The following is a 12,501-nucleotide window of genomic DNA, read 5'->3' on the forward strand; positions in this document are numbered from 1 at the left end:
GATTGTGTGATGCATAAACAGGGGAAACTCAAGAAGGAGTAGAGAGGTTATTCTCCATTGTAACTGGCACTGGTGTGACTGCTGATGAAATACTGCATCCAGTTTTGGTGCCTACAATTCAAGAAAGATGTTCATAAATTGGAGAGGGTTCAAAGAAGAGCCACAAGAATGATTAAAGGATTAGAAAACATGCCTTATAGCAATAAGCTAAATAGAGTGAGCTGTTTGAGTCTACAGAGAGAAGAATAAGGGGTAACTTGGTTAGTCTATAAGTATTGACATGGGGAACAAATATTTAATAATGGGCTCTTCAATCTGGCAGAGAAAAGTATAATGCTGTCCAATGGCTGGAAGTTGAAACTAAACAAATTCATAGTGGAGAAAAGGCGTCAGTTTTTAATGGTCAGAATAATTAACCACTGGAATAATTTTCCAAGGGTTGTGGTGGATTCTCCATCACTGACCATTTTTAAATCAAAATTGGATTTTTTTTTTTTAAAAAGATCCATTCTAGAAACGATTTTGGGGAAGTTCTCTGGCCTGTGTATACAGGAGGTCAGACTAGATAATCACAATGGTACCTTCTGGCCTTGAAATCTATGAATCCCTGACAACTATTTGTCTAACCCAAAGGTTCTCAACTTTTTCTTTCCGAGGCCCCCACAACATGCTATAAAATCTCCATGGCCCACCTGTGCCACAATAACAGGTTTTCTGCAAATAAAAGCCAGGTCCAGCATTAGGGGGTAGCAAGCAGGGCAATTGCCTCGGGCCCCATGTCACATGAAGCTACATTGCACTGGCTTCAGCCCTGGGTGGCGGGGCTCAGGGACCCGGGCTTCAGCCTGATGTGATGGGGCTTCAGCTTTCTGCCCTAGACCCCAGGGAGTCTAATGCTGGCGCTGCTTGGAGGCCCCCCTGAAACCTGCTTGAGGCCCCTGGTTGAGAACTATTGGTCTAACCAGTTTTTAAAATTTTCCAACAACAGGGATTCCACCTCCTCCCTAGATAACTTCATGCAGTGCTTAATTATTTCCTCCTGAATAGAAAAATGGTGATATGTCCCTCTATGGACTGAGGGACATGGCCCTCTGTCCCTCACATTCATGTTAACATTATTATTTTTGACACTTAAGAACAAAGTGTAGGATAAGTTTAAATGTCTCTCATCTTGCTGACTTAGTGCGGTTCATATGCGTGGAGAGCAGAAATTAGCCCAGAAGTGTACTGCAATAACACTTACCTTGACGTTTCAGGACCTATATAGAACAATGTAGAATTCTGAAGATAAATCTGTGAAGATTTTTTTTTTTTAAAAAGTCTGTTCCAAGAACTCCCAGATTAGAATGCTTTTTGTCAAGAGACATCATTTTCAGCTGAGAATCTCCAACTGCTGAGCTCACTTCCCTCATTGGTCTGATGGAGCCTAAGTTTGTTAATTTTCATTGCACGTTGCCAGGCCTGACTGTTCAGACTTTTGCAATAGGGGTTGACGTGAAGAGGTTTGACTTTATGTGGCTGTTTGAGTATCTTTGAATTAATTTTTTTCTCAGTTTAGTTATGCTATGACTTGTGATTTTAAAACTGATGTACTCTATATCCACAGACATTATGATTTGCATATTTTATAAACTGAAGAGATAGTAAATTTATGTTTGGGTGTATCCAAATATTCTCTGACATACAACAAAGAGAGGAATTGAGAAAAAAAAATGACTCGCAAGAAGATAAAAAATGCATCGGAAAAATGGGAAAAAATGGCAACATAGAAGTTGGCGGACATGAAAAGTGCCAAGCGCGAGGAAAGTGATGCCTGGGACAGATATTATATCCAGCCAAGACATGCTTGAGGTAGAGTAGGTACAAGATTGTGACAGAGCTGATCCCTCAGATACTTGTCAAAAGCAATGAAAATTTCACATGGATTGTTAGCACACAGGCTTAGTCTGAATGCAAGGCAGACAAATAACCTGAGGAACTAATTGTCCCTGAATACTCAGAGACTGTACTGCACTATGTCATTTCAAGTGGAGGTGTGTTTCTTGCTCCCCCAAAGACTCAGTGGTTTGTGGGGCAGTGGCCCATCCCTGGTTGTTCCCTGAAAGACCCAGTTCCCGTGGGGCTGGCCATTGTTGCCCCCTAGACACTAGTTAAGGCACCACAAGACCAGGGGGTTATGAAGTCTTCCCTCTGCTCTCTCCCTCTTCTGAAGAAAATTCAGATAAACAGAGTGATCTCAGGGTTTAACAGAGTGCTTTACCGGGAAAGGAACTGCTGGTGGGTCTCTCCACACAGCAGAGGTCTAGGTCTGCCAAATATTGATGAAACTAATCTGATGATCAAAATCATAATGGAAACCCAGAACCCCTATACTTTCAGATAAATTTGAAGCTTTATGTGAACCTTGCTTTTGAGCCATTAAGATCAGGCTGATTTTTTTCTAGTCTTCATATAAGTATTCAAACTGCAGAATCTTCAAAAAAAGAATCTCTTACGTAAATAATTGCATTTTTTAAAAAACTCTGAGCTTCTAGGAGTACAATCTATTGTTCTTTTTCTGCTTTAAAAAGAAACATAATTGCAGACACAGTCCCCCACTCACATTTAAATCACATTAAGAGCTGCACTTTCAAATATTTCAAGTTATTTTCAACATTTATACTCATTTCATGAACAAATATCTATTTTAACACTCAAATACAGGTGTGGTGGATGCAACTTTGGCTCCCTGTCCTCTCCCCAGAGAGATGAATGGAGAAGGATACACACATCCTTGATGTTAGTCATGTTCCTTTGCACAATGCTGGAAGGTGCTTAGTGTGGTATATGAACATGAATAAAACAGATTAACTCACAATAGCAAGGATATTCCAGATTGCATATGAAATTTTAACTTGTGTCTTTGTATCCATGTGTTGTGGATAATAGGGTACATTTAAACATACATACTGCAATGTATCATATGAACTGCAATAACCAGGAATATTTGGATAACTGGAAGAGAGGGTATCAGTTTTAATACTGAATTTCCAAACAAGACCTTTACTATTGTTTTAGCATTTTTGTGAGTGAAAATACATATAGTATACACAAAGACAAATGCACACATACCATCTGAAAAATGTAACTATAGGAGAGAACATTTACTAACTGAGAGCCTGGAGTACAATGTTAATGAGACTATCATGGTGAAAAGATGTAAAGTATATATTAGATTCTTGACCTACAGAGGCATCTTCATTTAATTTCTGAGGCCTACAGCATTCTGCTTATGCTTCAGAGGAAAACCCTCAGGTGCATCCTACCCTCCCTGTTGAATGCAACAAGAACATGAAAATGCAAGATATTGCAGTATGTTTGTGGCAATAATTCTCTAGGTATGAAGGAACAAAATTTAGTAGGTGACAATAGGCAAAAATGTTATATAGCCAAAGAACCCCATCTAAAATCATCTGATACTCTGTCACCACTTCAGGGCTTTTACTTAGCATAACACCAAAATTAAACCTCAGGAAAAACATTGTTCAGTTTCTAGTGTCCCAAGCAAATAACTAAACTGTCCATGCATTAATATGCAGAATACCTTTTAATAAAAGTTTCTATTGATCAAAAACTACTCAAAGCAAAATCATAGAAAATAAAATAGGAATATTTTTCCTTTTATTTATAACCACTAGATAGCTGCTGTGTTTCTGAATGGTCCAAGAAATTTAATGGAATATGAATGGGTGAGAGAAGCACAGCAGGTGCATTGGAGACAACAGTTTTAGGATTAATATTTTAGATCTCCATTGTAGTAGCTGAGGTGCTTTCTTCTTAAATATACAGTGTGTTCAATTGAAAATATTACCTACCTTCACATCATGATAATGTGGTGAAAAATGTCTTATGGATTGTTATAGAGCAGATACTATATCTGCTTAGGAACAAAATGTTTTAGGAGATTAGTAATGTTATAGTGTCTATCACTTACAGATTATTTGTCACAATTTGGTCCATGGCAGTAGTGATTGAAAGCCATATACTTCCCACAACAGCAGTGGCTTGTCATTAAGGTTGATGTCATGATTAGCCTTTACATAGTGTAACGAGTGGGTAAGGAGTTTTTCTCTACCCTTAGATAGCATCAATAAGGGCCAGACAAAATTGCACACAAGGACTGCTGTTTCTCTGTATACTCCCAGGAGCTGTACCCCTGTATCAGCCTGCAGAGCAGATTGAGGACACATTCTGAGGAACAAGCTGCACCACCATTCTGGTAGATCAGTTAGCCACTGGACCTATGTGGACACTATAGAGCTTAGACAGTGAATGTATAGTGACCATATTACTCTCTGAGTTACTGTCTGATCCCTCCTAGTCAAGACTCGAAAAACCACTGGAGACAACATTCAGAAAGCCTGCACTTCCCCATGAGGTACTTGTTCTGATGACTTCACTCTCCAGGGCTGAGACCTTTCATAAAAAAATTAATAGTCACTTAGGTTCTGATTAAAAGCCCAGGAAGGACAATGAGAGTCATTTTATTGACTTAGATGTGTTTTGAAGCAGAACCTTAGAATAGAGAAAAAGAAAAAAAGTCACTGCTGAGAAAATGGAAAGAAGAAAAAAATTGTGGCATACAGAAGTTGAAAAGGCAATAAAAAAAAAATCAAACCTAAAAGAGAAATTCCTTGCTTGTGAAAGGAAAACATGGTCTCTCTCAAAATAAGTATTAAGGAACTGTTCTCATACTGGTACATATGGGAGTTATTTGCATAAAATACTCTCTTTTATTGATGTGATAGAGAGGGGACTCCTATATTTGGGGCAGGGGTAATCATTAAAGGGTTTATTCTCTTTTTCATGTGCATACTTAACTCTCAGTAACATTCTCTGGAATTCAGCACTCCAGCATTAAGAGAGCAGATGCTAGTATTTGTGTTTATGTATTAAATTTTATTTTAAAAGTTCAACTGTATAGCCCATACATATGGCATTGGTGGCACAGACACAGACACAGACACACAAAAGGAAAGAGAAGAATATGGCCTGTCTGTTCCAAAAAAAATGAACTAAATCTGCACAATATTTGTGGGGTTTTTCCCCCAATGTGATTACTTAAAGAAATCGAAAAATAACATGGTATTGTTCAAATGACATCATATTTGCATTTGGTGCATTTTCATGTAGATATTTCAATTTCTGAACAAACGCTTTCTGAGAATGATTTTGGGAAAGGCAAGGGCACTTTTATTTTAATTACATATCATTAAATAATAAAATATAGCAAACAGGTAAGTAAGCATGTTTTCTTAAAAAAACATAAGAACTGCCATTCTAGATCAGACCAAAGATTCATCTCATCCAGTATCCTATGTTTGATAGTGGTCAATATAGGATACTTTAGAGGAAGGAACAAGAAATACCATCATGGAAAAAATCAAGGTATACCTAATCCACAGGAGAAATTTCTTCCTAACCTAAATTAGTGGTGGGTTTATGCCTTGAAGATGAGTGTTTACACGAAAATGAAAGACTTTATAAGCGATATAATGTATTTGTGGATATTCTCACTATCTATATGTGTCTACTTCATTTTTTACCCTGATAATCACTTGGCTTCAGTGATAACTTGTGGCAATAAGTTCCAAAGATCAATTATGTACTGTGCAAAAAAATAATCCTTTAATCGGTTTTACATTTGTTTCCATTCAATTTTGCTGAATGTCCCTTTGTTCTTGTACTATGAGAAAGGGTAATTGGAACTCACCTGAACTACTGTCTCTATATCATTCATTATTTTATATTCTTTTATCATGTCCTGTCTTTTTTTCATCTATTCTCCAATCATTTCAATCTCATCAATTATGGAAGTTTACACCCACATTCAATATTTTAGTGGCCCATCTCTGAATCTCGCACATCTCTGCTCTCCTAGTGCCTTTCTGAGATAATGTGACCATCACTGAACACAATATTCAAGGTAAGAAGGCATGGAATTACATTATCTATTATTGTCTCTCATTCTTTATACACCCTAACATTTTGCTTACTTTTTTGGCTGATGTTTCACACTGAGCAGAATTTTCCACTGAGCTATCCACTGTGATGGCAAAAAAGTATTTTCTAAGTAACTGTTAATTTAAACCCAATAAGTCCTATAAGTGATACACTGTACCAGGCTATACAACATTGTGCTAAATCAAATTTATAATATAATACAACATAAAATATTCTACCTTGAAACATGATACACTACTCAAGATATTTGAAAGGCAAATTATTTCCTGTTTATTTCCTTATAAATTAAGAGCACCAATTTTCCCTCCTGTTTACTCTTGCATTCCCTCGTTACTAGGATTGTTTTTGTGTAACTGAGAGCACAATCAGACCCAGAAGATTCGGATTACCTCAAAATTGTAGGTATTTTCAAAAGAGTTACACTAGAGAAAGTATCTAGCATTTTGTGGTGCCTTTTTGAATCCAAATGATCAATACTAATAAATTAGAAGTTTCTCTCCTTTATTAAACTCTCTTATAGTGATAGACTATATTGCATATGACTAATATTAAAAGATATAAATATACATAGTATTTAATTGTCAATGCAGGTGCTCAACACCACTGAAAATAAGCCATTTTTATTTGGACACCTAAACATGCCTTTATAAAAGCTTAATATTAGATACCCAGGTTTGAAAATGTTGGCCCTTATTAACACAAGAATGCATACTTGGTGGTATAAGTATTTGAAAGTTACTATAAAGCTTGCTTAGATAAAACATATTTAAGTACAAAAAACTATCAGACAGAAAAAATATCTTGAAAATATCTTTCACCATCTTCCCTCTAACATATACAAGTATTCATCAAGTACTAAAGTCTTTCTGAACCCTGTTCTATAAAGCTCTGCTGGACACCAATCTCAATTAATTCAAATGCAAATAAACCCTGAACTTCAACCTACTTCAAGTGATCAGTGACAGTACTGCCAACTAGTCCTCAGATTTAACTCTTCATATTCTTTTAGCATCTTATGGTTTGGAAAACCTAGTGATACAATCCAAATAAAATGTCATTAATTTCACTTTAAATGTGTCAAAAGGGTAATTAATTAAATCAAGCAGTCATACTTATTTCATGGTTTATTTCTAAAACAGTAAAGGGAAATATCTCAGTGAAAATTAGCTGCCAAATAAATAAATAAATATCTCTATATCACACAGAATAATAAATGTATAATTCAATGTACACTCAAACTGTCACTTCCACTCACCTGGGAATCATACCTTTCTGGGTCCCAATAGGACTGATTGATTTGAAGAACACCAATCTACTCACCTGTTCACATGGATGATTATGGGGAATGGAAGATGCTGTCAATGAGAAACAGCTCTTCAGCTTCTGTCACACATGGACAATGAAGAATTTTCCCTATCCAGATTTCCCACCCTTTATAGTTCAGGTAAAGGTGGGCCAGAGTTAATGATAACATGTCTGTTACTTCATCCAATGCATTTTTACTGCTGATATTTTTATTGCAAACTCATAACTACAGTATCTGTCAGCAAGAAGTGCCTTCAAGCAGGAGAAATTCGAGAGGGTGTCACTAACACAAAATCTGGCTATAGAATTTGGAAAGTGACCACCACAAAGTAGCCACAGAGGAAAGTCTGATTACGATAGGGTGACCATCTCCCCCATTTTGGCAGAGACAGTCCCTTTTTTAAGCCCTGTCTCGGCCGTCCCGACTTTTTAGCAAAAGTGGGAATTTGTCAAAAAAGTAGGGTGTGGAGGAACATGTGTGTGTGTGTGTGGGGGGGGGGTGAGTGGTGATGCCAGCCCCAGGTGGCAGGGGGAAGCAGGGCTCTGGCAGGGGGCAGGCAGGGGCTCGGGTGAGCAGCGATGCCAGCCCCAGCCTAGCGTAGGAGGCAGGCAGAGTTTGGGCATGCAGCAATTCCAGGTCCATGTGGTGGGTTGGGGGGGGGGGGTACGGGCAAGTGGCTGGGGTGGTTCAGGCTAGCCCCAGACAGTGTCCCATTTTCCCTTTGGGAAATATGGTCATCCTAGATTATGATGAGATATGAAAAACCATTGTGAGTGGGCTAATTCTTCCTGTGGACAGAGAGCGAAATCAGGGAGTGGTGGGAAGGGCTGTTTTCCCTGAAGATTGGGCAATGATAGTAACTTCGGCCTTAATAGTTGTTCGATATTACCAACAGAGTTAGATCTTTGCTCAGCATAATGTTCAGAGTTGTTGGACACCCACAACAATCACTGAAATCAAAGGGTGCTCTGGATGCCCTGCACCTCTGAAACCTGGTCTTTATTACCCAGTATAATGTGTTTAATGAAAGCTGCAACTTATGGCCCTTTTAGTGAAATACACAAGAGAGCGGATTGTCTTTTCTGCCTGTCAGGAAGAAAAACAACAACCCTATTGCATCAAACTAGAATATCATTACAATTCCCCACTTTGAAATGGCTGCAAATTAGAAGAGCAAATGAATTCACTAAGCCATCCATTTTGCTTTAGCATTACATAATATAATGGAACAAGTTATAGTAAATAAAAAAGGTTGTCTAGTTTAATCTAAAAAAATAAAAATATCAAAGTTAAGACATGACCCATAAGTTACCCTTTGAGAGCTACATCATGTTCTGTTCTGAGATCACTGCAACATCTGGCAATAATGGTGTAATATTGTGAACTGAAAATTGAATTTTTTTGCTCAAAGCCAATTTTTACATCTAGGCTGTGAACCCTTTAATTTAAGCCCTTTAGGCTAAACTCAGAATTGCTGCAACTGGGTGCAACTGAACATAATGGAGTTGTCCCCCTGTGTTTCAGGTATGAATTTGATTTTTTTAAGGATGGGTGTTATCATGGAAACAATGACAGGACTTGAAGTGTAGCATTGCTGTCAGTAGAAGCTAGGGAAATTAATGGAAAATTTACATCTTTTACTTTGTATAGAAATTTAGAATACTGGTTATTGCAGATGGAAGTTTATGATTTTTTGTATTTGTTAATGGGTCTTAACCTAGATGGGTGAAATATCTATCTTTTAAAGAAATATTAAAGGCTAGACAAGCACAAAGAAAAGTGCAGAATGACAGTTCAATATAATTAGATCACAACTGAGAAAATCTTTCAAACAGTAACACAGACAACATTCACTTGAAACCTGAACAATAACTTTTTGTTGCCATTGTTTAACTCAGCAAAATAACTGCATGGCCCACAAACAAAGGCATGCTAAGAACTACTGGAATGCTTTTTATTTAAATTGATATAATCCTTGTACATGCATTTGCAAATACATTCACATACTTGGTCACTGTTGGCAAGGCTCACACTGCGGCCCTTAGTAAATGGGCGGGTTTGACTGAATAATGATTTTTGGTAAGGACCTAAAATATGCAACAATGTTGTGTGAAGTTGTGTTAGTTTGAGAATTCAATATACCAGTGATTTGACTGTGTAAGTATAGTTTTCATGGGCTATCAAGAAATAATTTTGTAATTTAGAGTTTTTGGAACTTTGCGCTAACAAATCCTATTGTTATCAGTGTGTTATGTGTGTGTGTGTGTGTGTATATATATATAGAGAGAGAGAGAGCGCGCGAGCATGCAAGGATGAAAAATGACTGTTTCCTAATCACACAAACTGAACAAAAGAAATATTCATGGGCCACCGTGTCTGAATTACTCTTAGATTATATGTTTAAAATGTCTGTTTGAAGATAGCAATACCATTTTACTACTTGGAAAGTCTCTGCCCAATAGGTAAAATCTCTGTTATTTTTAAACCTGTGATTCATGGCTCTAAAAGAAAGCAGCATAGTGTAAACCACACAGGCACATATAAAGGTTTACAAGAGGTACAAAAAGAATTTACATGTTGTAAATTCTAAGTACATCATTTATCATATAATTAACCCTAGTAACACGACTGATGTCAGAGAGTTCAATTCTGCACACTCTCTCTCATGTGAGGAGTCCTTAATCTTGCAAGCAGTAACACTAATGTTAACATGACTACCTATGTGTGAGTAGGGACTACTCAAGTGAACAAGGCTCAGGCCCTTTGTATGTATATATCAACATTACAAAATGTGGTTGTGTACTTTATTTTTTTTAAATTTTCACTGAATTGTTCATGTAACATGTTTCAAAATATAGTTTTCAAAACAATAATGTAATCAGTCTTTGAAAGCAAACTTCCTGAAATTGCACACTAAAAAGGAGGCAGGGACAAAAATCAAGGATTAACATGTTTTAGTTTATAAAAAACCTGAATATATTTATAAACAAATATTCACATATGTTAAAGGAGATACAGACCTTTTCTAACTGTAGGCTCATGAAGGTTAACAGTCTATTTGAATGCTGTATATAAACTCCCAGCCCCTTTTCTTTGGAGGTAGGAAGAAAGGAGAGCTGCTTTATAAGTAGTGAGGGGAAAAGGGCATTTCTTGCAGCTCAATAACTAGGGTTCAATACTACTTAAATGTAATTAGAACATTTACTTTTGCATGAATTTATCAGCTTTTAACTTTACATTTCACCATGCCTGCAGTGCTGCCAAGTAGCCTAACTTATATTGTAGCTGATAAATATTCACTAAAATCACACTTCAACTTTAAATAAATTGTAAAGAAAAAATGTTGCTGTAATAACGTGGCACATAATCTCCATTTATCTGCTTCATTCTAGAAGCAGAAAAGTTATCTAATTCTTATACCTATTAAGGCTACTTGTACATTACAAATACGGGATGCAGCACAAGAGTTTTAGATTTTGAGTCTAAGGACAATTCATTGCGTTGGCCAAAGTAATAAATAACGTCACAAAATGCAGGATGGAGATTTAATTTGTCTCCCTATTCCGCTCAGTCACCTCACTGGCTACAAACCAGTCCATTCATTTTGGAATCAGCGTTTAGCTCTCAACACACACAAATCCCTGCTCCTCTCGTTACATTCTCAGCGTCCTGGGTATGCAGAGAACCAAGCAACGCATCTTCAATAGCAAACCCTTAAATGGAGCAGAGCACTCTGCTAAGCACGCCAAAGGTTAAACGCTGCTCAAACAATGACATTTCATCTGCCCACGCTTCCCAGTGCCATTCAATTACCAAACAGCAGCAGCCCTATAATACAATCTAATACTGTACTATTAAATCAGAGCTCCACATTTACATCTACTTCTAGTCCAGAGGAAGGCCTGATATTCACCAGTCAATACCGGAACAACCAACCCACAACTTTCAAATGAGCATCCCTATCCACCTTGGGGAAGAGGCGAGGACCCTCAGAAAGATTTCAATTTCACAAGTTCGTTGTTATTTTTATCAACTACCCTAAGGCATCACTCCTCTTCTTAGCCACACATACAGACGCCAGGGCAAACATCAGGCATTTCTTTTGCAAATCCTCTCTAATTCCTACTTTGCTCACTAGTTCTCAGCCTGACCTTACATACCACTCGCCCCCAGGCGAAATAGATTAGAGATTTACTCGCCCCCAAACCCGAAAGTTATGTGGAGTATCTTCTTCAATGAAGGTTAATTAAAATCCATCAAAAATATAATACCCCCCCTTTAAAACTGGGAATTATTTGCTTATGATAAACCCAACCACCAGGGCTATAGAAACTTCTCAACAAAAATAACCCCCAACTTCCCATTCTGCATTCGTCTCTTGTTTGCAGAGCCCATTTTGATGCTGAAAGCTGCTGAAATCTTTCCCAAGTGTTTCCTTTGCACTGACCTCAGGAGCTAACAAGCTCACAACTTTGCACTTTTTTTCTTCTTTTGGCCAGTCCCCCTCTCCAACAATTAGACATGCATTTCCATTCAAACAGAGCTTCCTCCTTACCTGGTCTAACAGTCACAAAAGTCCCCCAGGAGAAAACGTTGTGTCCTTTTGCAAGAATGGTGCATACAGAAATATTTCTTTTCACCACAAGCCCAAATTGGGATCACGCAATGGAGAGAATGAGAGCCAACAGTTCGGGTAAAACTCGGAAGCAATCCCCAGGAACCGGTCTAGCAGGGCGCCCAGGAGCAGCAGAGCCGGGGGAATCTCTTCCAGGGGCGATCAGCTCCTTTGCCAAGTTGCTCCTAGGTGGGTGGGGGGTGAAGTGAAAGGGGTGGGGGCGGTATGGCCTTTGGGGCGGGCGAGGAGTGGAGCTTGCGCGGGATCCCGGGTTCAGCACCAGCAGCGCCGTGGACAGCACCAGCCCCTCTAGACTCTAGTTTGTCTCAGGCACTGAACCCGCCTGGCTCCCCCGCCTCCTCTCTCCTCGGCGCTGCCACTCAGCCCCGGCGTGTCCCGCCTCCCCCTCCCCAGCCCGCACGTCAGCCCCGGCTCTTCCCTCATTTGCATGGAAGCCGAGGAGGGGGCAGCCGCGGGCAGCTCAGCAGGAGCAGCCGGCCGTAGCGGGGACTGCCAGGGGATAACCGCCCAGCCACGGCTCTCCCGCTGCAGAGCTCCCAGCCCACGAGCTGCCGCC

The 12,501-nt window shown here is 38.8% G+C and overlaps 1 protein-coding gene across 2 annotated transcripts in view; it reads right to left on the reverse strand.

Annotated features, from left to right (window-relative positions):
* FSTL5 (follistatin like 5) overlaps positions 1–12,238 on the reverse strand; it is a 568,085-nt gene extending 555,847 nt beyond the window's left edge. The window contains exons 1-2 of one of the 2 annotated variants that reach the window (XM_034772508.1): positions 11,865–12,238; positions 6,950–7,032 (exon numbers count right to left, since the gene is read on the reverse strand). The gene's annotated coding sequence lies outside the window, so the exon portion shown is untranslated. The remainder of the gene's footprint in view (positions 1–6,949; positions 7,033–11,864) is intronic. The other variant, XM_034772507.1, reaches the window with a different exon arrangement.
* Positions 12,239–12,501: the final 263 nt, after the last annotated feature.

The sequence above is a fragment of the Trachemys scripta genome, chromosome 5, assembly GCF_013100865.1.
Source record: "Trachemys scripta elegans isolate TJP31775 chromosome 5, CAS_Tse_1.0, whole genome shotgun sequence".
NCBI lineage: Eukaryota > Metazoa > Chordata > Testudines > Emydidae > Trachemys > Trachemys scripta.